Source organism: Cryptomeria japonica, chromosome 6 (assembly GCF_030272615.1).
Source record: "Cryptomeria japonica chromosome 6, Sugi_1.0, whole genome shotgun sequence".
In the NCBI taxonomy this organism is placed as follows: Eukaryota; Viridiplantae; Streptophyta; class Pinopsida; order Cupressales; family Cupressaceae; genus Cryptomeria; species Cryptomeria japonica.
In genome coordinates, this window is record NC_081410.1 from 228,958,455 (window position 1) to 228,984,616 (window position 26,162).

Here is a 26,162-nt window from a genome sequence, read left to right on the forward strand (position 1 = left end):
ACTATCAGATGCATGGTATAGTCTATGTGGGATATTGTTCTATCAGTTGTGGTGTTACTTTGCTTTAAACATGGGCATGGGAGCACATTTCTATTTCGAGGCCTGTTATTCATGTAGACTTGCAGCCTAGAGAGCCTTATGCTTTCAAGTATACATCAGGTATCAGACACAGGGGTTCGGGGAACATCTTGTATTGGAGATATCAATTTGACATATTGCAACATTTTATTTGGAGACCTTACGTAGATTGCCCCGGTTGGCCTGATGACGTAGTGCATTTGTCTTTCTGCCGACAACAGAGATATCTTATTGGGAGGACCTTTGAGACCCAACAGATTATTGAGATGTATCTTCCAGGGCAGGTTCTCAGACAGTTCAGTGAGGTACAAGTGACACTTGTGGTTACTGCCTATTTTGCTCGTGTATCATGAGAGGTATCTGATTGGGGTGTGTGCATACAACCACATGTTGCTTCTGTTGAGTTCAATTCTCTACAGCCATTACACTAGGGTTGGGGTAGAGGTGGAGTGGATCCAGGGATGACGACAGAGTACAATGTGTGGTTTGTTGGGCATGGGCCAGTGCCTTTGACTGATCCTGCTGTTCCAATTACAACACAACAGATTCACCATCCTAGACAACGGTTGAGGATAGACACAGGGGAGAGAGCCGGAGGAGGAGGAGAGGGTGGAGCTAAGGGAGGAGATGGTGGAGATGAGGGAGGAGATGGTGGAGATGAGGGAGGAGGTGGGGGAGATGGGGGAGATGATGGGGAAGATGATGGAGATGAGGATGTAGACATTGGTGGGGACATTGAGTCTATTAGCAGTGAGGACGATGATGATTCTTCCGATTCATTGAGCAACGAGGATGGAGAATGATGATGAGGATATGCCGGAGCTAGAGGATGTGCCTGGTGCTGAGGATGGGAGAGGACGGGTTGATGATGAGCTGGAGACTCTCAGAGCGTGGGTTCAGAGTTTGGAGGACGAGGTCGCCAAACGAGATATCGAGCGAGATCGTCTCCAAAGGGAGAGAGATGAGGCAGTGCAGAGATGTCAGATTACTATGGATGCCTTCAATCAGCTTTTTAGAGCAGGTACAGATGCGCGTGACCAGGCAGATAGGTATTTCACTATTGTGCAGGAGTCTATTTATTATCGGTAGGCATATGAGAGAGTCGTCACTGAGGGTCAGAGAGAGCCTATCTTTAGTGCATATATGGGGAGGAGATCGAGTAGATCTACTTCACGACGGACTAGGAGTGGTGGTGTTATGGGACCACCTCGACATCCTGGGGCAGGATCTAGTGGACAGGATCCACCTGCTGACAGAGGCAGTGTTGGTTGATCATGTTATTTGAGCCTTCGGGCTTATTTATTGTATTCACACACATTATCATTTTTAAGATATATATATATATATATATATATATATATATATATATATATATATATATATATATATATATATATATATATATATATATATATATATATATATATATATATATATATATATATATATATATATATATGGCATGCGGGTTTTGGTAATGATCTATGTATGTTTTATATGATGTTATGAGTTTTATGATGCATATCTATTTTAATTCTATATGATTCTAAATGCAATGGTAGTACATGTATGTAGTAATGATGTAAATGACTCTATAATGAATGTAAATGAACTCTATAATGATGAAATGAAAATGAACTCTATAATGAATGTATGTGACTCTATAATGAATGCATATGAATCTATAATGAATGCATATGAATCTATAATGATATTTTTTTTGTATGATAATGGTTGAACCAATTTTAACTCAGTTACATCTTGAAAAAATATTAGTCAGATTGATAGAGAAAAAAATTGATGATAGAAAGAATGTTAGAAAGAATGTGATTTAGATAGAAGATGAGAAATCAACAAACTATCAATAAGAAATTGAGATGAGAATGCGAATGAATTTGAATTAATCATGAACCCATGTCACATATTTTATTGCGTCAATATATATTCATCACTGAGCCTTATTATTGAACAATGAAGCTTTAGCACATCAAGGTATAAGGAACCAAGATGTAAAGATATCTCATTGAAGAAACAAACACATAGCAGACAAGGAGTGAACCCTCCATTTTGGGAATTGCGTTAGGGGTCGAGGTATGTGTGGCAATTTCACCTTGATGTGAAGGCTCTTATCACAGACACCCACTAGAGCAATTTCCCTATAATTTCATCGGTTCACACCACAAACATCAAATAAAGAAAAAGATAATGCCCATCATAGCTCCTCTAGTCACTTGTGGACATCCTTGAGTAGCATAGGAGAAATATCTGTCGCTAAATGATAAAAAGATAAAGACTGACCCGGAGAAAATTCAGCAGCTATACTGACCTTGTGCCTTTGTTCTCAGTTGTTTGATGTGATGGTTGATAATGTCTGATCACAGAAAGTTGCGGACCCCATTTAAGACTGACCTGTCTGATTTCGAGTGTATCCTCTTCTGTTTAAGACAAGATAATGATCACGTTGATATGGATATGATAAGATTGATAAGACAGTTTGATCAGTTGATTGCAGATGTTTGACTGGATAGTTGTATCCTTTGTTAACTTCATGCGAAGTGTTTGCTGGATATCTGCTAGGGTATTTGTTTCTCACAAGACATTTTATTGCAAGTTTTTTTGATTGATTGATTTTTTGATTTTTAGTTCTTTTCCAAGAGATTTTTTGATGTTTTTGGATTATGTAGATCGATAATTTGAATGTTTTTGATTGATTTTTTTAGGATCGTATTTGAATGTTTTTGGTTGATTTTTTCAGGACATTATATGGATGTTTTTGGTATTTTTTTCAAGACATTATATGGATGTTTTTGGTATTTTTTGTTTTTCAATGTTTTTGGATTTTGTGGTTTTTGATTTTTGTGGATTTTGAGTTTTTCAATGTTTTTGGATTTTTTTTTCAGGACTTTATATGATTTTTTAGATTTTTTAGGACTTTATTTGATTTTTAGGATTTTTTCAGTTATGCCCCCAGTGTGCAAACCTGTATGACATGATGATCTGCAAAATGTATGTGGAGACAAATAAATTTTTGACATGACCTATGTGAATGCAATGTGCAGGATGAAGATGCATTTCCTATTCAAACAAGGTTGACTGTGTTTGTTTTTGCATTTGAATACACCAATTGAAATGGAGGTGCAAAACATTTCATAGATAAGCGGTCAATCGATCTCTAAGGCCCTTCAAAACACTCATCTCAACACACTTAGTGACTAGGATTTACAAATGGAGATGCGGAAAACTTCCCCACTGGTTCTTGAAACTTTGATCTTCTTTTGCCCATGTGTGTGTAGATGATTTAATTCTTGCTCTTATGTTCACTAAAGATCCTTAGCATCCTATATGACTAGCTACATGATTTTTCTAACTTCAAAAGCACCCCGAATAGAGCCTCGCTGCGAGCAAGCCTTGAGAGCTCCGACAAGGTTATAGACTGTAATTTCTCAAATATTGCTCCATTGCCAGTAGGAGTTCATAGCCTTGATGGAGTTACTTGCATGTTCCCATAGTCAAGCTTTTTATCGCATTTGTATACATGATATTTCAGTTATATATCATTGCTTTATTTGCGTTTAGATGGATATTTGGCATAGCTCTTTTTCTCTTTTTTTTTTTTTTTTCTTGCCTTGACTTGTAAGTAATGAAACCTACCTAGGTGTGACAATTACAGCGGTGCTAAAGTAGAATTTTAGATATTTCACTAGTCATATGATCAACTAGGTGTCTAGAATGAATTATAGATCTTCTTAATGTGTGAGATATAACAATTGATAGATTGTGGGTTAACAAGTCTCAAATAGTGAAATCACTACCCAACCATAAGTAAAGCATCGTCACAGGGTAATGTTGAGAATGAATGACCTTAGAACCTCAAAGACTTCATGTCTGAATATCTAAGAAAGGAGATGACCCTTGTTTTCCTTAGATGCAAACAGATGATAAACTTGAATAGTTGCCTTGTTTTATTGATGCTTCTATATGAAAATGTGGAAAGTTTTAAGAATGTGATGCATCTAAAAAAGAAACTACAAGTAATGTTGTGTTTTAAATGATATGATATGCAATGCGGAAAATACAACCTAAACTAAACAACCCTTAGGTATAATATCACTTAAGGTGCATGTTGTTCATAGGGTCAGAGATTGGATCTCTCTCCATGGTAGCCAAATTATAGGCTCCATTGCCTATGACCCTTGTTATAATGAAAGGACCTAGCCAGTTAGGTTTGAATTTCCCTGGCCTTTCTCATTCCGCTAGGTTCCTTTGATTCTCTTTAAGTACTAGATCTCCCACTTGAAAAGTTCGTGGGCGGACCCGTTTATTATGACTTCGTCTTAGTCTATTTTGATATCCTTGTAGATGGTTAAACGTTGTTTGTCTTTTTTCATCAAGGGTTTCGAGTTCTTGTAACCTTGCTACCCTGTAGTCTTCCTCTGATATGATGTTCTATAAGGAGACTCTTAGAGATGGTATTTCTATTTCAATGGGGAGTATCACTTCTATCCCATAGACTAAGGAATATGGTGTTGCTCCTGTAGGTGTGTGTACTCCTGTTCTGTAGGCCCAAAGAGTGGGATTTAACTGGAGATGCCAGTCCCGTCCTATGCCAGCGACTACTTTCTTAAGAATTTTCAATATTGTTTTATTTATAGCCTCTTCTTGCCCATTACTTTGTGGATAATATGGCATGGAAAATCTCTGTTGTATGTGGAATTTGTCACACAACTCTTTCACTTCCTGGTTTTTAAATGGACGCCCATTATCTGTAACAACGCACATTGGAATTCTGTACCTACATATAATGTAGTTGAGCATGAATTTTGCTATCTACTTTCCAGTGGTGTATGTTAAAGGAATCGCCTCAACCCACTTAGTAAAGTATTCAGTGGCTATCAAGATAAACTTGTGCCCATTAGAAGAAGTAGGGTTAATTTTACCCACTAGATCTAATCCCCATTGTGAAAATGGCCATGGTGATGTGATGGATTGAAGATCTTGTGCTGGTGCATGAATAAGGTCTCCATGCATTTGGCATTGTTTACACTTCTGTACATACTTGTAAGCATCTTTTTCCATTGTTGTCTAGTAATACCCTATTCTCAGCAATTTCTTTGACAATGGCGGACCACTTTGGTGAGCCCCATAGATTTAATCATGGACTTGTTTTAAAGCAAGGCATGCTTCATTCTCATCCAGACATCGGAGAAGAGTTCTATCGAAACTCTTTCTATATAAAGTATCATCTATAATGGTGTATCTAGATGCCTAACAAATAAAGGTCTTCTTTTGATTTATAGACAGATCTGGTGACATGTATTGGGTGTGTAAATATGTATATATTTCATTCTACCAAGGTGATTTTGGACCCACAATTGCACATACATAGTCTGATAAGGGAGTCTCATATGCAGGTAGCATTAACTATTCTATGATAAACTCAAATTGAGTTTCGTTAGCAAGCATATTCATAAGAGATCCTATGGTTGCCATTGCATCTACTGCCTTGTTTTGTATTCTTGGGATTTGTTCAAAGGTAATTTTTCTTAAGTGCTCCTTGTAATCTTCGACCAACTTCTTATAAGGCATGAGTTTGTCATCCTTCGTGTTGTAATCATCATTGACCTGGTTTACAGTCCATTGCGAATCACCATAGACCCGTAACTCTTGTATTTTCCATTGTACAGTTGTACGAAGCCCTATGAGGAGAGCTTCATATTCAGCCATATTGTTGGTGCATGGGAAATTGATCCTAAATGACTTAGGTATAACATCCCCTTGAGGAGTAATGAAGAGAATGCCTGCCCTAGATCCGTGATTTGTATATGACCCATCAAAGTATAATTTCCACATCACTAAGGCAGTTAATGTAAACACAGATTCATCTGGAAAGTCTATCAACAACAGATGATTGTCCTGTATAGGAGCCTCTGCTAATTGATCTGCTATGATTTGTCCTTTGATGGCTTTTCTGTCTATGTATTCTATATCAAACTCGCTCAAGATCATAACCCACTTAGCCAATCGCCCAATCAATGTTGCTCTGCTCAATAGATACTTGAGTGGGTCAAAGCGTGCAGTGAGTTGTACCTTATGACTCAACATGTAATGTCTGAGCTTTTGTGATGCAAAGATTACTGCTAAGCATGCTTTCTCTATGGGAGTACAATTAAGCTCATAGCTGATTAGAGTCCTACTTATATAGTAAATGGCTCTTTCTTTTCCATTTTTGTCATGTTGTGCCAATAGAGCTCCTAAAGATGAGTTCGTTGCTGATATGTATAACAATAGAGGTTGTCCTGGAGTAGGACATATTAACACTAGTGTGTTCAAAAGATAATCTTTCAGAGATTGGAAAGCTTCCTGGCATTGTTCTGTCCATTTAAAAGTAACTCCTTTCTTGAGTAAATGCTGGAATGGGTGACACTTATCTCCAAATTGTGCTATGAATCTCCTTATGGATTGCAATCTTCCTTGTAACCCTCTAAGTTGTTTAAGTGTTGACAGAGGTTTCATATCAATGATTGCCTTGACCTTGGCAGGGTCTATTTCAATTCCTCTATTTGATACTATAAACCCTAACAGTTTACCTGTTGTTACACCAAACACACATTTCTTCAGGTTTAATCTGACATTATACAGTTCCAACCAATCAAATATCTGTGTAAGAACTGCAAGGTGACTTTCCCTGGTTTGTGATTTAGCCAATATGTCATCCACGTAAGCTTCCATCATGTTATGGATCATGTCATGAAACAACGTTGTCATGGCTCTTTGGTATGCTGCTCCCGGCATTTTTAAGACCAAATGGCATCACATTCTAGTAGTTGGTTCCCCATTGGCATGTAAAGGTCGTTTTATGTTGATCTTCTAGTATAATTTTAATCTGGTTGTATCCTGAAAAAACCATCCATTAAGGATAGCATCTCATTTCCAGCTGTTAGGTCAACTATCATGTCGATATTGGGTAGCGGGAAGTCATCCTTAGGACAAGCTTTATTTAGATCTCGAAAATCAGTACAGATTCTTATGCCTCTCGTGGGCTTAGTCATGGGTACCAGGTTGGATATCCATTCTGCGTAGTCAATAGGTCTAATAAAACCTACATCCAGCAACTTTTGTAGTTCTATTATAACCAGTAATGCAATACTTGGATGCATTTTTCTTAATTTTTGCTTGTAAGGTTTAACTCCTGGTATCAATGGTAAGTGATGTAACACTAATTCAGAGTCTAAGCCCAACATGTCTGAATAGGACCAAGCAAAGTTGATAGGTCGTTGCTTGAAAAAATGAATGAATCTATTTTTTTCTTCTTTGCTCAGTGATTTTGCCAAATGGATGTTATGTACAACCTCCCCTTTTGCTATGTTTACTTCTTCTGTTTCCTCTGTAAGTAATGCTGAACTTTCTCTTTCCATAGGAAGATTACCCAAGTCACTTTTGTCATTATGGGTGGTTTGATCCTTATCTTCTGTTGGAGAAGTACTTTCTTCTCCAAAGTATGTCATTCTATTCAGGTCTATAGCAAACCCCACTTTATGATCAACTTGCGGAAATCCCTCTCTGACTCGTAGAAATTCTGAAATTGCTTCATCATTTTCAAACCAATCCAGCGTTGGTTTTCCTTCTTGCCCCCAATCAATCAAGTGTGAATGTACTAGGAGTAAATCATTACTCCCTTCTTTAGTAGACTCGGATAACATGAAGACTTGATTGTTTGACTGGCTTTGTGTATCTTCATCCTGTATAAGCCTTATTTGATTCCTTAATATTACACTTTCTGGTGGGCTAGAATCATGGAGTGATAAGAATTTGTAATCATGAGAGTTTGTCTCACTTTCAATATATGTTTCATCATATGAGTTATCATCACTTATTTCTTCTTGTTCCTGTCCCCGATTCTGTTGTAGATTGATTGGTCTTCTTTGCACATTAGTGACCCTTCTTAAGCTTGGTATAATCCTTTGCAATCTTTCATCATCTGTTTCGTTAGGTTGAGCCTAAGTTTCTTCTCATGGTAGAAGTAGTGATAATAACCATGGGTGGGATTCAGGTGGTGGGGATAATCCTGCATCTGTTGCCACATTAGCCTATATTGTTGTGTCAATAACTGCATCATTTTGTAACTCAGTTGTAGGTTCTTGCAAGAGTTGTCTCATGTCTTCCCCATCTGATTCTACACTTGGTGATGTAGGTACCTGATTACTCGTTTGAGATGAAGATAGAAGTGTCTGTGTGGACAAATTCCTGTGTGATATGTAATCTGTTGTTTTGTTTGGTTGATTTAGTATATCAAGAGTACGTTGTCTTGCTTCGATAATATGTTGTACATGCTTGTATCCCAATCCTTGATTCCCTGGATTATCATTAGGAACAACAGGTTCTAGTCTTCCTTGTTTCCGTAACCCAAGGCCTATGGTACTATCATATCCATGTCTTTGGAGTATTTTGAATCCATTTCCATACTGATCTGTGTGTATTCTGGGTATTGTCTTATGATCTTCTTCTCTATATATCCAATGGTTAACATCTTCGTTTAGGGATTCTTCTTATAAGTCACCCCATCTAATGAAAGAGCATGAATCTGTGTATTTGACAATTTCTTTTCCTTTGTCTCGCTTTTGCACTGTAGTGTGAGGTTTCCCAAAGGACTTAGGAGAAAGAGACAACTGTTTCCCACTTAAAGTATTTGCAATAGAGTATTCTCCACAACCCATATCTTTTTTTGTTTTTGTGATCTTTAATGCTTCCAGCTGTGTAGTGGGAGGTGCGACCTGATTGATAGGTATCTGATTATCCACATTGTCTTTCAGATAATTGCAATGTTGGAACAGATTTGGATCACCCTTTATGGTGATTTAAATACCATTGTATGGGAATTTGAAACACTGATGAAATATGGATGGTACTGCTTGCATGGTGTGGATCCATGGGTGGCCCAATAACATGTTATATCCCAGTTTTCTGTCCAAGACTTGAAAAGCGACCTCTGTTGTTATTGGCCCTACGTGTACAGGTAATATTACAATGCCTTTATATGGACGTTCTTTGTCATTGTAAGCCTTGATATTTATCCTTTTGGAAGAATCAATGTGAAGTTCAGAATATCCTAGTGCTTTGACCGGCTTTAAAGTACAAATGTTGAGACCAGCTCCCCCATCTATGAGTACTCTTCTGATTCTTTTCTTATGAATGTAAGATTCCAGATGTAGTGGGTCATTATGAAGCAATTTATCACTAGGAATATCTTGTTCTGTGAATGCAATACGTGTGCCTTGTGTTAGACTTCCTACCATAGACTAGAAGGCATTTTCATCTATATCTTTGTCCACTACTGAATCTTGAAGTGTTTTGTCCAGTATAGCTCTGTGATTGGGTGAAATATGCAATAGTTTGAATAAGGATATATGTGCCAAAGTTTTCTTAAGTTGCTCAACTACATTGTAAGTCCCTACTGTTGGTGGTTGATTTTGTGGTATCCCTTGTAAAGTTACCTTTGACCTACGAGTAACCACTGCACAATCTCTGTCTCTGGGAGTAATTGTGATTGTAGCAATTGTATCATAGGCTATTTTATCAAGATTTATGTTAAATCCCTCTTCATAGTCTTGATGTGTATGTTTGACATCCATAATATGTCCAATGAGTTCATCTTCAAACCAACGTGCGTGAGATGGTTGATCATGTCCCCAGTCTTTGAGACAAAGATTTGTATCATCATCATACTTTGGTGCTTTAGATATCATGCAAATTTGGTGATCATCTCTATGAGTATCTTGATATTGGTCCTCTTGATCAGGTGTTTCTTGTGAATCATTGTTTGTTGTATCTCCTGAGCTAATGGCATGAATGGTATAGTCGTATGAGACCTTTGTGTAGTTAGCCATATTGTCTTGGGTACCTGATGTGGTAGCTTTCCCCTTATCATTCTTAACAAAAGGATCCTTAAAAATTGTATGATTTGTGTTTGTTGAGGTCTTATCAGTATCAATTGTGATGTCCCCTTGGTCTATCATATCTTGGACCAAGTTTTTCAATTTGTAGCAACTTGTCATTTTGTGACCTTTAGTCCTATGATAATCGCAGAAATCATTATCATTCCACCATGTGGGTTTGAAAGGACCTGGTTCATACACTCTTACTTTAGGTAAAGTGATCATGTTTGTTTGTATTAACTTTTTGAGTGCTGACTCAATTGGTTCTCCTAAAGGTGTGTAATTTCTTCTTGGAGCGTTTACCCAGGGGTATCTTGTGTTCGTGTTTTTGTGTAGCATTTACATTTGCTGATGTTGTGTTATTCCCTGTATGTGGATTTGTTGACTGACTCGTTCCCAAAGATAAAACAGGTTGAGTTCTGTTTATCATTCTGGTGTCTACAATACCATCATTGGTCACAGTTTTGTTTTTTGACCAAAACTTAGATTTTTCATTGTTGTTGGTGTTGCCATACTTAATAAGACCTTGTTCTACTAATCCCTTCCCACATTTGAGAGCCTTTTCTATGATTTGTTTGAATGTGGTTAGACATTGCATTTGTATCAGATATTTAATCTTAGGAATCAATTTTTTTGTAAACATATCCACTTGCTCTGTTTCTGGGATAACTGTCTTGCACCTCCTATAGAGAGCCCTCCATCATTGTATGAAGGATCAAAATGTTTCATTCTCATATTTGTTTAGTGGCACATAAGTCCATCAAAGTAACCGGGGTGTCAATGTTGTGCGAGAAGTTTGCTATAAATTGTTCAGCTAATTCTCCCCATGATGTGATGGTTGGTGGTAAATGTGAAAACCACTCTAAAGACGGACCTCCCAAACTTTTAGGAAATAGTCTCATTAGATAAGTATCTTCTGAGGAAACTTCTATGCATGCCGTAAAAAATTCTTTGGTGTGATCTCAAGGATCACCCTTCCCTCGATATCTATCAAATTTGGGCGTTTCAAAATGTTGTGGAAAAGGTGGCATGTATATGTTGGCATTATGTGAATCGACATGAAGACATAATGATATTATATGATTGTCATTGATGTCAATATGAGACATGGTGTGAACCGGCACATGTGAGAGGAGAGAGAGGAACCGACATATGTATGAACCGGTTTAAATGCCAAAGTGAAGTGGCATATTTGTTCAAGGTGAACCGACATGTAGTTATGGAAACCGGCACATGGAAGCATTGTATGACTACCGGTTGGTAGGTAGCTTCCACTTTAGGATTTCTGGTTGGAGTACCTCAACTTTGTGTGATGAGTTAGCAGTATGATGGAGGACAGATCGTGTTGCCATGTAAGCTCTGTGCGCGTGAAGGATCTTGCATGAAGAAGACTATTCCTGTCTACCTCAGGAATGTGTGAAGTCTGTCAAATGGTGATAATGCGTGATGGGTTATCACCCGCCATGAAATCGGTGGATAATGGATGATGGAGAATGTCTTGAGATCGATTCAAGATTGTTGCATTTAATGCAGTATGATTCAACGGTCAGGATCGAACCGTTTGAATTGCTTAACCTAACAGGTTTAGGGTTTAGGGTTTTTGCTTCCGACCTATATGTTTCCTATAAGGTCGATGTTGTGTTTCTTTCTGAGGTTGTTGGCAAAACTTGTGAATGTGTATCCAAGGGAAGTGATACGTAGTTCTTACCAGACCAAAGGAGAGAAGTGATACCTACAAAGTGAATGTGCAGAAGGTAAAGAAGAGCCTAAACGGATCTGCATTAGCATTGAGTGCTGTTAACAGATCATTATAATTCCTGTTGATCTCTAACCACTTCAACAGTTGTAAAATCCCCTAACAGGGTAGCCTTAACAGGCTTGATTCAAAATCCCTTAACCGGGTGGTCTTAACAGGCTTGATTCAAATCCCTTAACTGGGTAACTCGAAGTTAATGAGTTCTGAGAAGCTATAGAGCTTAGGAGATCCTTTCAACTATTGAGTTCTTGAAATCCTCTAACAAGGTGACCCTACCGGGTTTAACCCTTAACCGGGTATCCCTTAACCGGGTGATCCCTAACAGAATCGGTTCCTAGCAGAACCTATTGTAATGTCTTTAACCGGACAAGGCTCCTAACAGAGCGAACCTCTGAAGAGCTCAAAAAGAAACTTGTGGGTATTCATCCCCATTGTGGTTTTTCCCAGTTGGGTTTCCATGTGAAAAATATGTGTGTCATGTGAAATGCTTTTGTCTTGTGATGCTTTGTTTTGCCTGTTAAGCATATGAAGGTTCTATGTTTTATGCCTGTCTATAAAACATATTGAACTAACTGTTGAGAAGATCGGATGATTAAGTTTACCTATTTATGCATGAGAATATAATGATACTGTAGTATCGAGCTAAGAGGGAAGCTTGTTGAGTGACCGGTTCATGACTGATTGAGCTGTACTAGATGTTACCGGTTGCACTCTGTTTTACCAGTATCCCTGTTTGTCAATCATTTGGAGTATTTGTTGTCAAACTGGTTTTGGACTGTAATTGTGTTTGTACTAATTCACCCCCCCCTCTCAGTACCGATTTGGTACTAGTGGTTCATCATTGAGTTATCAATTGCTATCAGAGTGCCTCTAGGTCCTCTGTGTTGTAAGCTTAACCACTTGAGGAAAAGATCCTAGTCAAATGATGAAGAGGGAAGGTCCAAAGTTTAACAGGGAAAATTTTGGTATATGGAAAGACAGGATGAAGATATTCATCAAAAGCAAGGGTGTTCAACACTGGAGTTATGTTGAAAATGTATATGTTGTTCCTACCGGTACTCTCACCGATGACCAAAAGAGAGAGATACAAGAAAATGGGCAAGTCATGGAAGCCCTCATCAATAGTCTATTTGACATTGAGTTTATTGATGTTCAGGACAAGGCAAATCCCAAAGAGGCATGGGATGCTCTTGAAAATATCTATGGTGGTGATGAGCATGTAAAACAAGCTAAGGAAGAAAGCTTGAGAGGGAAGTTTGAAGACATGTGGATGGTTGAAGGAGAGACCATTCAGCAGTATGGAATAAGAATCAAAACAGTTGTTGGAGAAATAAAGAGTGCAGGTGGCAAAATAGAAGATTCCACTGTGGTAAGTAAAGTCCTGAGATGCCTATTGCCGGTCTATGCAATAAGGGTCACTGCTATTCAGGACCTGAGATCAATAGACAAGTCTAAGGTGTCCTTGGACTCCATCATAGCCAAGTTGATAGCCTATGAGCTGAATAGTTTTGATGGCAGTGTTCAAAAGACAGAATCAGCTTTTAAAGCCTCTGCTATACCATCTAGAAAAGGAAAAGAACCTAGCACTAGTGGGGAACCTAATCAGAACAGAGAAATGAATGATGAAGAGTTTCTGATGGAATTTGAAGCTCTTCTTGCCAGGATATTTCCAAAAGGAACTGGTAGATACAAAGGTAAGCTCCCTTTGAAATGTTTCTCCTATAACTGGATAGGACATATTGCTATGAACTGTCCTAATATTGACAACAAGGATAAACCAGAAAGGTTCAAGAAATTCAAAGGAGGAAATCAGAGAAACTATTTTGTGGCAGTTGATGAAGGTGTCACAGATGAGGAATCAGAAGATGAAGAGAATGAAGACATTATGTTTGTTGCTGTAAAGGAAGATGTGGCAGACAAGAAGGCTCTTGTCTCCCGGTTTGATGATTCCAATGAGTGGATCATTAACAGTGGCTGTTCTCACCGTATGACTGGTGACTGGAGCAAGTTTCTATCCTCAGAGGAGTATGATGGTGGTGTGGTTCACTTTGGCAATGATGCACCATGCATGGTCAAAGGCAGAGGGTCCATCTCTATGAATGGAAAGAGTAGTGCTGACAATGTGTACTGGGTTGATGGTCTCAGACACAACCTTCTAAGTGTTGCCCAGCTAAATGACAGTGGCCTCACTCTGCAATTCAAGAATGGAGTCTGCAGAATCAAAGGAAAAGATGGTAAATTGGTGGCCACAGACATGCAGACTAAAGGTAACCTATTTCATCTGAATGCAAATATAAGTACATGTCTTATGGCTAAGCTTGATGATAGCTGGATATGGCATAGGAGACTCTGCCATGTGAACAAGGCAGTTAGAGGGTTGCCGGTGCTGAGCAAACTAGATAATACCCTATGCAGAGAGTGTCAATTGGGGAAAATGTCTTCCTCAACCTTTAAAGGTAAATCTTTCACTACTGACAACTTGCTTGATCTTGTGCATACTGATTTATATGGTCCTATGAAAACAAGAAGTGTGCAGGGTGATAGGTACTTCATGATTCTCACTGATGACTACTCAAGAATGATGTGGGTCACATTCTTGAAAGACAAGTCTGAAGCTTTTGGGAAATTCAAAGCTTTCAGAGCACTAGTGGAGAAGGAAAGCGGTAAAGGGATCAAATGTCTCAGAACTGATCAAGGAGGGGAATTCACTTCCAGTGAATTCAACAAGTATTGTGAAGAATTTGGCATCAGGAGACAACTGTCTGCCCCTAAGACTCCATAGTAGAATGTCCTAGTATAGAGGAATAACCAGATTGTGGTTGAAGTAGCTAGAACCATGTTGATCCAAGGAAAGGTAGCTCACACATTTTGGAGAGAAGCGGTGAGCACTGCAGTCTACACTATGAACCGGGTACTCATAAAAAAGGGTAAGGACAAAACTCCTTATGAGTATTAGACTGGTAAGACACCTGTGGTTAACTACTTTAAGGTATTTGGTAGCAGATGTTACATCAAGAGGAGTGAACATAAGGGCAAATTTGAAGCTAAATGTGATGAGGGAATATTTCTAGGATATTCCACCAAGAGTAAAGCTTTCAAGTGCTACAATAATAGGACTCAGAGAATTATGGAAAGCATCAATGTAAGAGTTGATGAATCCTCTGAGAAGACTGAGGAAACCGACAGTGAGCAAGCTATAAATGAATAGGTTGTTAGCCAACCAAGTACTAGTAACAGTATCCCTGAACCGGTGAATGCTGATACTGATGAAGATGAGGATGAAGAAGAAAAGAAAGAAGAACCAATTAAGACCATTCCTCGGTATGTCAAGGTGAATCATGATCCCAAGTAGATCATATGTGATAAGGATGCAGGAATCCTTACTAGAAGAAAGATCAGAGAAAACTCATGTATGATCTTTGAATTTGAGCCTAAGTCATTCAAAGAGGCTCATAAAGATGAAGACTGGATCAAGGCAATGGAAGAAGAACTTGACCAGATAGAGAAAAATGGTACATGGTCCTTGGTACCCAGACCAGAGCATAAAAATGTCATTGGCACCAAATGGGTGTTCAAAAACAAGCTGAATGAGGATGGCATAGTGATTAGGAATAAAGCCAGAATGGTGTGCAAAGGATATGCTCAAGAAGAAGGAGAAGACTATGGAGAAACCTTTGCTCCTGTAGCTAGATTGGAAGGAGTTCGTATGCTTCTTGCATATGCAGCTTTTAAGAGGTTTAAGGTATATCAAATGGATGTAAAATATACATTCCTAAATGGTGTACTTGAAGAGGAGGTGTATATTGAGCAACCAGATGGGTTTACCCTATCTGAAGACAGTGACATGGTATGTAGACTACATAAAGCTTTATATGGTCTAAAGCAAGCACCTAGGGCATGGTATGAGCGCCTACATTCCCATCTTGTGAAGATTGGATTTGAGAGAACAAGTGAAGATAGCAATATCTACTTGAAGTCTGAAGGAGATCAGATCCTGATCTGTGAGGTTTTTGTTGATGACATTATCTTTGGAAGAGATGACAAGATGAGTCATGGGTTTGCTGATGAGATGAAGAAAGAGTTTGAGATGTCACTCATAGGGGAGATTAAGTTCTTCATTGGACTGCAAATCCAACAGATGAAAGATGGAATCTTCATCACTCAGTCCAAATATGTCAAAGAGGTGTTGAAGACTTTTGGCATGGAAGATAGCAAACCGGTTGGTACACCGATGGTGACCGGTTGCAAATTAAAGAGGATGATTCCACACTGGTTGATGAGAAGGAATACCGATCAAAGATTGGTAAGTTGCATTATGTAGTGCATAGCAGACCAGATATTGCACATGCAGTTGGCATTACTGCAAGGTTCCAGAAGAGTCCAAGAGAATCTCACTTGATTGCAGTCAAGCGGATTCTTAGGTATCTGAAGGGAACAGTTGACTATGGATTGTGGTACCCATACATCAATAATTTCAATCTGAAAGTGTTCACAGATGCTGATTGGGCAGGTAATGTGGATGACCGAAAAAGCACAATCAGTAGTGCATTCTTTCTTGGTGGTAGACTAGTCTCATGGACGAGTAAAAAGCAGAGTTGTATCTCTCAGTCTATAGTGGAAGCAGAGTATGGTGCAGCTTTCATGAATTGCACTCAGACAATCTAGATGAAGCATGTACTGGAAGGCTTCGAGATCCCTATATCTGAACTGGTAAGTATATTCTATGATAACACAAGTGCTATCAATATATCAAAGAATCCGGTTTTACATTCTAGAACCAAGCATTTTGAGCTTAAGTATCATTTCTTGAGGGAAAAGGTTTAGAATAAAGAGATTGCACTGGAGCATGTGTCTAGTAAGGAGCAGTTAGCAGACATATTCACCAAGCCTCTCCCAAAGACAACATTTGTGCATTTGAGAGGTGAATTAGGGGTATTGCCCCTTCAGGAGGTGAACTAAAAGTAATTGTTCCACATCAGTCAGGTATTGGAAAGACAAATTTTTGGTTGATTGGTGTGTTGAAGGATGCTACTCCTCAGGGGGAGCAGAATGATGGAACAAAGATGCTTGTACCTCCACTTTGGCATTGTTGTCAAAGGGGGAGAAGATGTGAAGTGAAAAGATATCTGCAACAAGTGGGAGAAGATGTGAAGTGGAGAAGATATCTTTGTATATTGCAATCAATGCCAAAGGGGGAGATTGTTGGCATTATGTGAACTAGCATGAAGACATAATGATATTATATGATTGTCATTGATGTCAATATGAGACATGGTGTGAACCGACACATGTGAGAGGAGAAGAGAGAGAGGAACCGACATATGTATGAACCGGTTTATATGCCAAAGTGAAGCGGCATATTTTTTCAAGGTGAACCGGCATGTAGTTATGGAAACCGACACATGGAAGCATTGTATGACTATCGGTTGGTAGGTAGCTTCCACTTCAGGATTTCTGGTTGGAGTACCTCAGTCTGTGTGACTCAATCAGTGATCTTTGTGTGATGAGTTAGCAGTATGATGGAGGACAGATCGTGTTGCCATGTAAGCTCTGTGCGCGTGAAGGATCTTGCATGAAGAAGACTATTCCTGTCTACCTCGGGAATGTGCGAAGTCTGTCAAACGGTGATAACGTGTGATGGGTTAACACCCGCCATGAAATCGGTGGATAATGGATGATGGAGAATGTCTTGAGATCAATTCAAGATTGTTGCATTTAATGCAGTATGATTCAACGGTCAGGATCAAACCGTTTGAATTGCTTAACCTAACAGGTTTAGGGTTTAGGGTTTTTGCTACCGACCTGTATGTTTCCTATAAGGTCGATGTTGTGTTTCTTTCTGAGGTTGTTGGCAAAAGTTGTGAATGTGTATCCAAGGGAAGTGATACGTAGTTCTTGCCAGACCAAAGGAGAGAAGTGATACCTGCAAAGTGAATGTGCAGAAGGTAAAGAAGAGCCTAAACGGATCTGCATTAGCATTGAGTGCTGTTAACAGATCATTGTAATTCCTATTGATCTCTAACCACTTCAACAGTTGTAAAATCCCCTAACAGGGTAGCCTTAACAGGCTTGATTCAAAATCCCTTAATCGGGTGGTCTTAACAGGCTTGATTCAAATCCCTTAACCGAGTAACTCGAGGTTAATGAGTTCTGAGAAGCTATAGAGCTTAGGAGATCCTTTCAACTATTGAGTTCTTGAAATCCTCTAACAAGGTGACCCTATCGGGTTTAACCCTTAACCGAGTATCCCTTAACTGGGTTATCCCTAACAGGATCGGTTTCTAGCAGAACCTATTGTAATGTCTTTAACCGGACAAGGCTCCTAATAGAGCAGACTTCTAAAGAGTTCAAAAAGAAGCTTGTGGGTATTCATCCCCACCATGGTTTTTCCCAGTTGGGTTTCCATGTGAAAAATATGTGTGTCATGTGAAATGCTTTTGTCTTGTGATGCTTTGTTTTGCCTGTTAAGCATATGAAGGTTCTATGTTTTATGCCTGTCTATAAAACATATTGAACTCACTGTTGAGAAGATCGGATGATTAAGTTTACCTGTTTATGCATGAGAATATAATGATACTGTAGTATCGAGCTAAGAGGGAAGCTTGTTGAGTGACCGATTCATGACTGATTGAGCTATACTGGATGTTACCGGTTGCACTCTGTTTTACTAGTATCCCTGTTTGTCAGTCATTTGGAGTATTTGCTGTCAAACCAATTTTGGACTATATTTGTGTTTGTACTGATTCACCCCCCCCCCTCTCAGTACCAGTTTGGTACTAGTGGTTCATCATTGAGTTATCCATATAATGTGTGATCAAATGGATAAGGACGTAGGTCCTGCATTGTATAGCTCTTTTTATCGTTACCAGTTTGCATTGTCGTCATTTGTTGTTGCAAATTCTGTATTTGTTGTGTCAGAATATCTATTTGTGTCAAAGGTATACCTTGTGTTTGTGTATGTCCCACAAAATGATTCGTGGTTGCATGACTAGGAGGTTGTTGGAAGGTACCAAGATTATAACCTTGTGTGTTGTGCATTCCACTAGGTACTGTGAAATAGCTGATATGCGAACCCATGTTTGGTTGAGTTGTATTTGTTGTATTGGCAATACTTAGATTTGCATTTTGTTGACTATATGTGGATCCCATAGAATAGGAAACTGGAGGTTGGGTTGCACTTATTGCTTTTGTTTGAATAGGTGTGGAGACATGATATTATCAATATGCTCTGTGATGGTATACTAGCATTGATTGTTGAGGATGGCACACTTGTTTGAAAATTTGCATTTGTGTTGACATTTGTTTGGATAGGTACATTTTGAGTAAAACTAGAGGTCATTGATTGTATTTGTGTCAAGGGTGGTGTTTGATTGTTATCTTGACCTAAAGTTTTTCCTAGTGGTAAAATCTTTGTGACATCAAAATCCTCAGGTATTTTTGCCCCATTTTGTATTAACAGCGAAGAATACTTGTCCCTATTGCTATGTATAAGTGCATCTAGGATCATGAGGGCATGTGGGCCTTGCTGTCCAGACTCAATTTCTTCTTTTGTCAAATGCTGTTGTAATTCATTTATGGTGGACATTGTCTGTGTACCTGAGTGTTGACCTGTTGACATGTCCATGTTCCAAGTAGGGTTTATATACTGTGAGTTGTTCGGGTCCATTATTCCTTTCGCTTTCTGTGACCTTGTGATGGACATCTAAAATTGCCTATATGAAGGTGGTTCTATGCAAGACGATGGACTAACACTAGACTGTAGATGCAAATATGAGGTATGCAAGACTATACTAGACTCTATTAGGGATTTTGATGTGAGACCTTTTTAGCATTTCTAGATTTCTCTAATGCAAGTCTTTCCATTTGTTAACGAAGTTGTTCAGCCTCAATCTCTCTATCAATTATATGGGAAATCCTAGACTCAATGTTTATCTTGTGTATGACTCCTATATATTGAGGTGCGCTTCTTCTTAAATCCCAAGCTATGTTAGCTATACCATCAATGATTTCTCGTTGACCGTCGTTTGGAACTAGATTAGGTTGCTCGAAGGGGAGCAAACCATCACCTGGGAGACCCATGAAGGCACATGCTATGAACTTATAACTGACAATGGACTTAGACGTATATGTGGTCTAGATGAAGACGTATATGATAATTTAGGACTATGCACCTACTATAGATGATAATGAAAAAGACTTAGGACGATAATGAGGACGTAAGTGGGACTATGCAAAAGACGTAGGATGATAATGAGGATGTAAGTGGGACTATGCAAAAGATGTAGGATGATAATAAGGATGTAAGTGGGACTATGCAAAAGATGATGGAAAAGACTGCCTAGGGTCACAAGTATGTAAGGACTATTGAGTTTTGGTTTCAAAATGGACTTTGTTTTCTGTAACTTCATGTGTAGGACAATGTTTTGTAGTTTTCCAAATCCAAGAACAATTGCTGGTAGGTATGTATAGCTGACTGACTCAATTTTCAAACAATCTCAGAAAATTCGGAGATACGTGGGATAGGGCCTGAAATAGCCCAAAGGACTGACTCAATATTGGTCTATTACAACGATACATAAAAAAACACGAAATACAATCTTAGGCTGGATATTGGACACCATTCAGTGAGGCCCTTACGAAATACCGAGATAAAATGAACAGATACAGAGTCTGGCAGCACTGGCTCCACTCCACAACACACACTTCTCGGGCATGTCAGTCTTTCTTACCCCGAAGATCTGAGGATCTTTTAGCCGAGGATCTTTTAGCCGAGGGATTCTTGTATCATAGTGTAAAGTACATGAAGGGTATCTATGGGGTACGATCTGCACTCCCGGAACCACTGAATGTAGGATTTTTGGCAACTAAATTGGTTCTTAGTATTAGGTTTTGAGGGGTCCCAATCCAACGAAAAATTCTCAAAGAAAGCCACTTAATGCTTTAGTTGAGCTTATCGGTGCAGGGAAGGCCCCCACATATGTCAAATTCACTCAACACTCTAGCCGCTTGACCAGTATATTTATATAGCGGCTTGAAAAACCTGCTTGAGAGTACGCCAGGAGAGATGATATCCCCAACACATCCCAATTCAAAGTACCTCTATGGGGTGATGAAATCCCCAAACAAAGATACCCCTCACTATGTAGAACAAAAGAAAATTTGGATGTCATTGTCACCTTCCTTCTTTCTCCCAAGAGCCCGATGGCGAGTAGAAAGTTAGTTAGTGCAACAGTAGGTCCACCTTAGAAACAATAAAAAGTTATTTTCCCTTAAGAAAATGAAAAATGATTTAATCTAATGCAGCCTGATTCACGTTCATTTTATAGCCCAAATTTAGGTGTTAGATCCATATGTGCATGTCAATTTTAAACACCAAATCCAAGAATGAAGGCATACATGTCAATTTTAACCATTTGTTGATTTTTAAGCACCAAAAACCAAGTGTGAGATACACACATGTCAATTTAGGCTATGTTCATTTTAAACACCAACAACGAAGTGTGAGATTATCCATGCATGTTCTTTTTAACTGTTGTTGATTTTAAGCACTAAAAATTGAAGTGTGAAGTTATCCATGCATGTCCATTTTAACTGTTGTTGATTTTAAGCACTAAAAATTGAAGTGTGAAGTGTGCATGCAAAATTACTAATCTAATCCTCTCTGTGAATCTGCCACAGGCTGCAAACAGAAGATTAGTAGTAAAATTAAACCAACAAAAAACAAAAACTCAAAACTTGACAGAGGCGATTGCATAATACTACCTGAGCGATTGCGTGATACTTACAGACCGAATGCGTGCATCTGATAGACTGAATGTGTAAATCTGACAGACCGAATGCGTGATGGTATCTGGTCGATTGCCTAGCACTAATAGCTTGATTGCGTGACAGAATGCAGACAACAAAAAAAGTTAAAAAAATACAAGAAAATTAAACTCGATCAGGAACCTGCGAAACCAATTGTGAAGCCCTAGCCAAATCCCTCATCACCCATTCAATATTTATTAGATCATATTTAATTGTATAAGAAAGAAATAGGCTATTATATCTATCTAAGGCTAGTTGTTCTTCCGAATCCTGTATCAATTTTTCTGCCTGGAGAACTTTTTGATATCGTTTGGCTTCTCTCCTTTGTTGTTTCATCCTTCTTGCACCTGAAAGCTTGAACTAAACTTTTCTTGCCATAAATAGTGTTAATCAAATTATGAAATAAAAAGTAATTTGATCCTAGATTAACTAATTTTAAGATAGAATTAAACAAAACAAATAACAGACGAAAGAAAAAATTAAACAACAAAGCTTCTTGCGAATGTGTGATTTCAAAAGGGCGATTGCGTGATCTGGACAAGGTGATTGCGTGACCTAGTCTGAACGAATGCGTGACCCTGAAGGGTCAAATGCATGATCCTATCTATGTGATTGCATGATGATATAAGCTCGATTGTGTGATGGAAAATCTTTTCTCAAAATTCGTGCAACCTGAAAAAAATGAAAAATCTGCACAATCTGCAAAAATCACACAGAACACAGAAAACGGTTAAATTGCTGTTAGTTCACATCGGGTTCACCAAAATGTGGGATGCAAAATTCATCTTCTTTTAACAAAGTAATCAATTAGAAACAAGGGAAATCATGAATCCCTATCCTAATCAGAATTTAACAAACAATACAATGGAATAACGCAATTAAGAAATAGGAATTATAAATCAAATCAAATCAACAACTCCCTATTCCGTGATTGCGTAGGTCTTCCATTGCTCTTCTCCTCTTCATGGTATGATGGCTCTCAGATATTGCGTTGGTAACCTGCAAGTGACACAAAGATTCAAAGTTCGTGATTGTTGAAAATGGAGATTGGATGCTCAATTTATAGAAAATTGGAGAAGATTGATTGAAAGGTAGAACATAATGATCAAGAGGTGGAACTCAGGTGAGCTCAAATGAAAGTTGATAGTTCAACTGCTGATTGTAGGAGTGAAACTCAATAGATTGAATAGATTAATTGAGTCAACTGATTGAGAAAAAACTAACTGAAGGAAGAAAAAGAATGATTGGAGGAAATAAAGAGGATGACAAAGAAAGCTTAATTTAGAAAAAGCTATCCGAAAGATGGAAATAGAAGTTGAAGAGATAAATGATTTAATTAATTGATTGATTGAATTAATTAATTTAGCACGTGCTTGCATTTAGATTTAGATTATTAATTTAATCTTTGCATGAGATATTATTCAAATAACTAAATTTATTAACTCAATTTAGTATTTGAATATATTTAGAACTTAACTTTGACTTTCAATTTTGTTTTTGAAATCATGCACATGTAATTTAATTTGGGAGAAATTAGAAAAATATGAAATTAGAATTTGGGGATTTGGAAATGGAAGAATTAATTAGTTAATTAAATAATTTAAAGAAACTATTTAATTATTTAGAAATAGAATTTTATTAAATAATAAAGATTATTTAATTTAAAGGAATTAAATCATAATTAATTAAATAATAAATATTTAATTAATATTTAGAAGAGGGTTGAATGATTAGATGATTAGAGATAGAAATTGAATAATTAGTCATTTGTTTAAATAATAAAGATTATTTAAATTGGAGGATTAATCATAATTAATTAAATAATAAATATTTAATTAATATTTAGGAAATGAATAAAATGATTAAAGAATAGGAAAATAGAATAATTAGTAAGATGATGAGGAAATATGAAATTAGAAGAAATAGATTAATTGAATAATAAAGATTATTTAATCAATTAGAGGAATAATTAGTACATGATCAATGAGACATTTTTAGGTGTCTACACTTTGTATTGCTATGTAGTCAAATTATATCATGTGCACGTTAGATTATACTTTATACAGTTTATGTTTGATCATACTTGCACATTTGATTATACTTTATATATATGCATGTGTTTGATTATATTGTACAAGTATTATCATATGTGTACACATTATACTTAAATATCTAGATCATGTCTTTGAAATTTCTAAGAAAATGTTTAGTTTAGTTGAATATACATCATGTTTGAATTTGTGTTCATCTATATTAAAGATGATTATAAATACTACTTAAAAAGGTTCTCCTCTGCAAGATCCATAATATGCAACCTAGGGTAACAATAAATTAATGACATACATGAAAATGAACATCAAATTTCTTCATGTATCTACTCAACTACTTAAAACTTGGTTGTCATCCATTGGAAGATCCATCATATGCAACCTAGGGTAGCAATAAATTAACGACATACATGCAAATGAATCTATCAAATTTTATCTATATAGATCGTCTTTTGGTGAAAACATAATTTTACTAAAAAATTGAAATGGTAACCAATACTTTTGTTTTGGATTAAGGAAAATCAGGTTTTAAGGGACCCGAAACCCGCTTACAATACAAAAGATGAGAAAGAAAGAAACAAGAGAAGATAAGACCAAGACAAAACAACTACAAAAGACCAGCACCAAAACCAGCAGCTGGGACAAAGGACAACAAGGAGCCAACAAGAAATTGGCATCCAAAACCCAACATTACATTTCAAATGAAAACTTTAATAGACTCCTCAACATTCTGAACCAAAAGCATCATGGCCTTAGCAGCTTCTCTCAGATCATTGCTCTCCTGTTTCAGCTAGATGTCTTTCATTTTGGTCTCCATATCAGTGGTGGTCTGCCTAGTCCTTCGCTTGGAGATTTGATGGGTGGAGCTAGAGGTCGGTACATCTTCAATGATTACCAAGTTCTTATCCTGATTTTTCCTCTCTAAGTGATCCACCAAGGCATTCATATTATGTGATGAAACTCTTAAGACCTCAAGACTATGGTTCATGAAGCTTTTCAAAGTCTTCTCAGTTTGAGAAACCCGAGTGATGATGTTATCTTATCCGCCTTAGCCTTTTCTTTTACAGTTCTAATAACATCCTCTAGATGTTTCAAATTCCCTTTTATCAGGTCTTTTTCTGACCAATCCTGCATCTCAATTTCCTTCTCAGCTTCACTAGTTTCCATCTCCTCACTCTTTTTCCCTGAATTTGTTTCCTTAATCAAATTGTGTATCTTATTTTCTAGGTCCCTTTGTTTACTCTGAATGCTAGTAATGTTGTCAATAACCCACTTCTGGAGATTGAAGGACTCCAGTGTGCAATTTCAGGCAGTATTCAAAATAGTATTTGCTGATTCCCTACCCTGCTCAGTGCCCACGAAATTAGGGTTGTTTTCCTCCATAGAGTTCAAGGTGACATTCCTGCTATCCGAACCCATAGGGTTAGAATAAGGGTTTTCAGATTTCCCTTTCTCCTCTTCTCCAACGTTCTCTTCCTTCTCACTCTCCATTTTTGTCTCAATATCCTTCCCCTTTTCCTCCTCCAAATCATAATGCACCTCTGTTTCCATATTATCAATATCAACTCTCCATTTTTTATGGGTAGAGGCATTAGACTGGTCATCATCAGACTTAGAATCATTACAACTCTCAGAAACATGTGCATTTATTACGAGGTAATCATCCTTGCTAGCCCTAGCTTTTTCCTTTAGGTATTCATAAATGAGCAAAATAAGCCCCTGATGGGCTATGGGGTAAGAACTGGGATTTTTGGCATGGTCAGCCAAACTCTCATTCAGAGAAGAAGCTAAGTAAAAGGGTAGGGAAATATTAACCCCATGGCGGAAATGATTAAGAATTGTAAAATGATAGTTATAGATTTTAGTAAATCTACCATCAATAGTAAGGAACTCCATCAAAACCCTTAACACTTTCTACCAAAAAGACTTTACCTGCTGGGGTAGGTAGTAGGAGATGTTGTCTTTCTTTGCAAGGTGAGCCTTCTCACCCTCAGACTTTGAGAAGTTTTTAATCGCTTCAGCAACATACTTCTGGTCTCTATAAAATTTAGTGCCCTCCTTCTGAAGACCCATGACCTCCACTACCAGATCCTCATCAATATTCTAGGTTTCCCCAAACAAGGTGACTCTGTTGTTGTTCTAGCCCCTTGCAAAGCCATGAGACACCGAATTTCTACTAGAATGCAGCTTTTCCATATAATTGGTGAAACCATATCTATGAAGCCTCCTCCACACTTCCCACTCACTCTTACAATTTTTGCAACCAGAGGGCTTATTCCTGTTTAAGTTACCTCCCATTTTGAACAAGTCAAAGTACCCAAAGGTATATCTCACAATCTGCAGATTTAACCACAAGATCCTATGCAAAATTCTAGAATAACAGAATAGAGACCCCTCTGTGGTTTCAAGGATAATGATAATGGCCACACAAAACTGACACTTATTATTATAATCCCCATCACACATATGATCATAAAATCGATGCCTAAAAGTAATCATTAACTGATAGTTCATTTGCCCCCAAGCTCTGTCTTTGATATC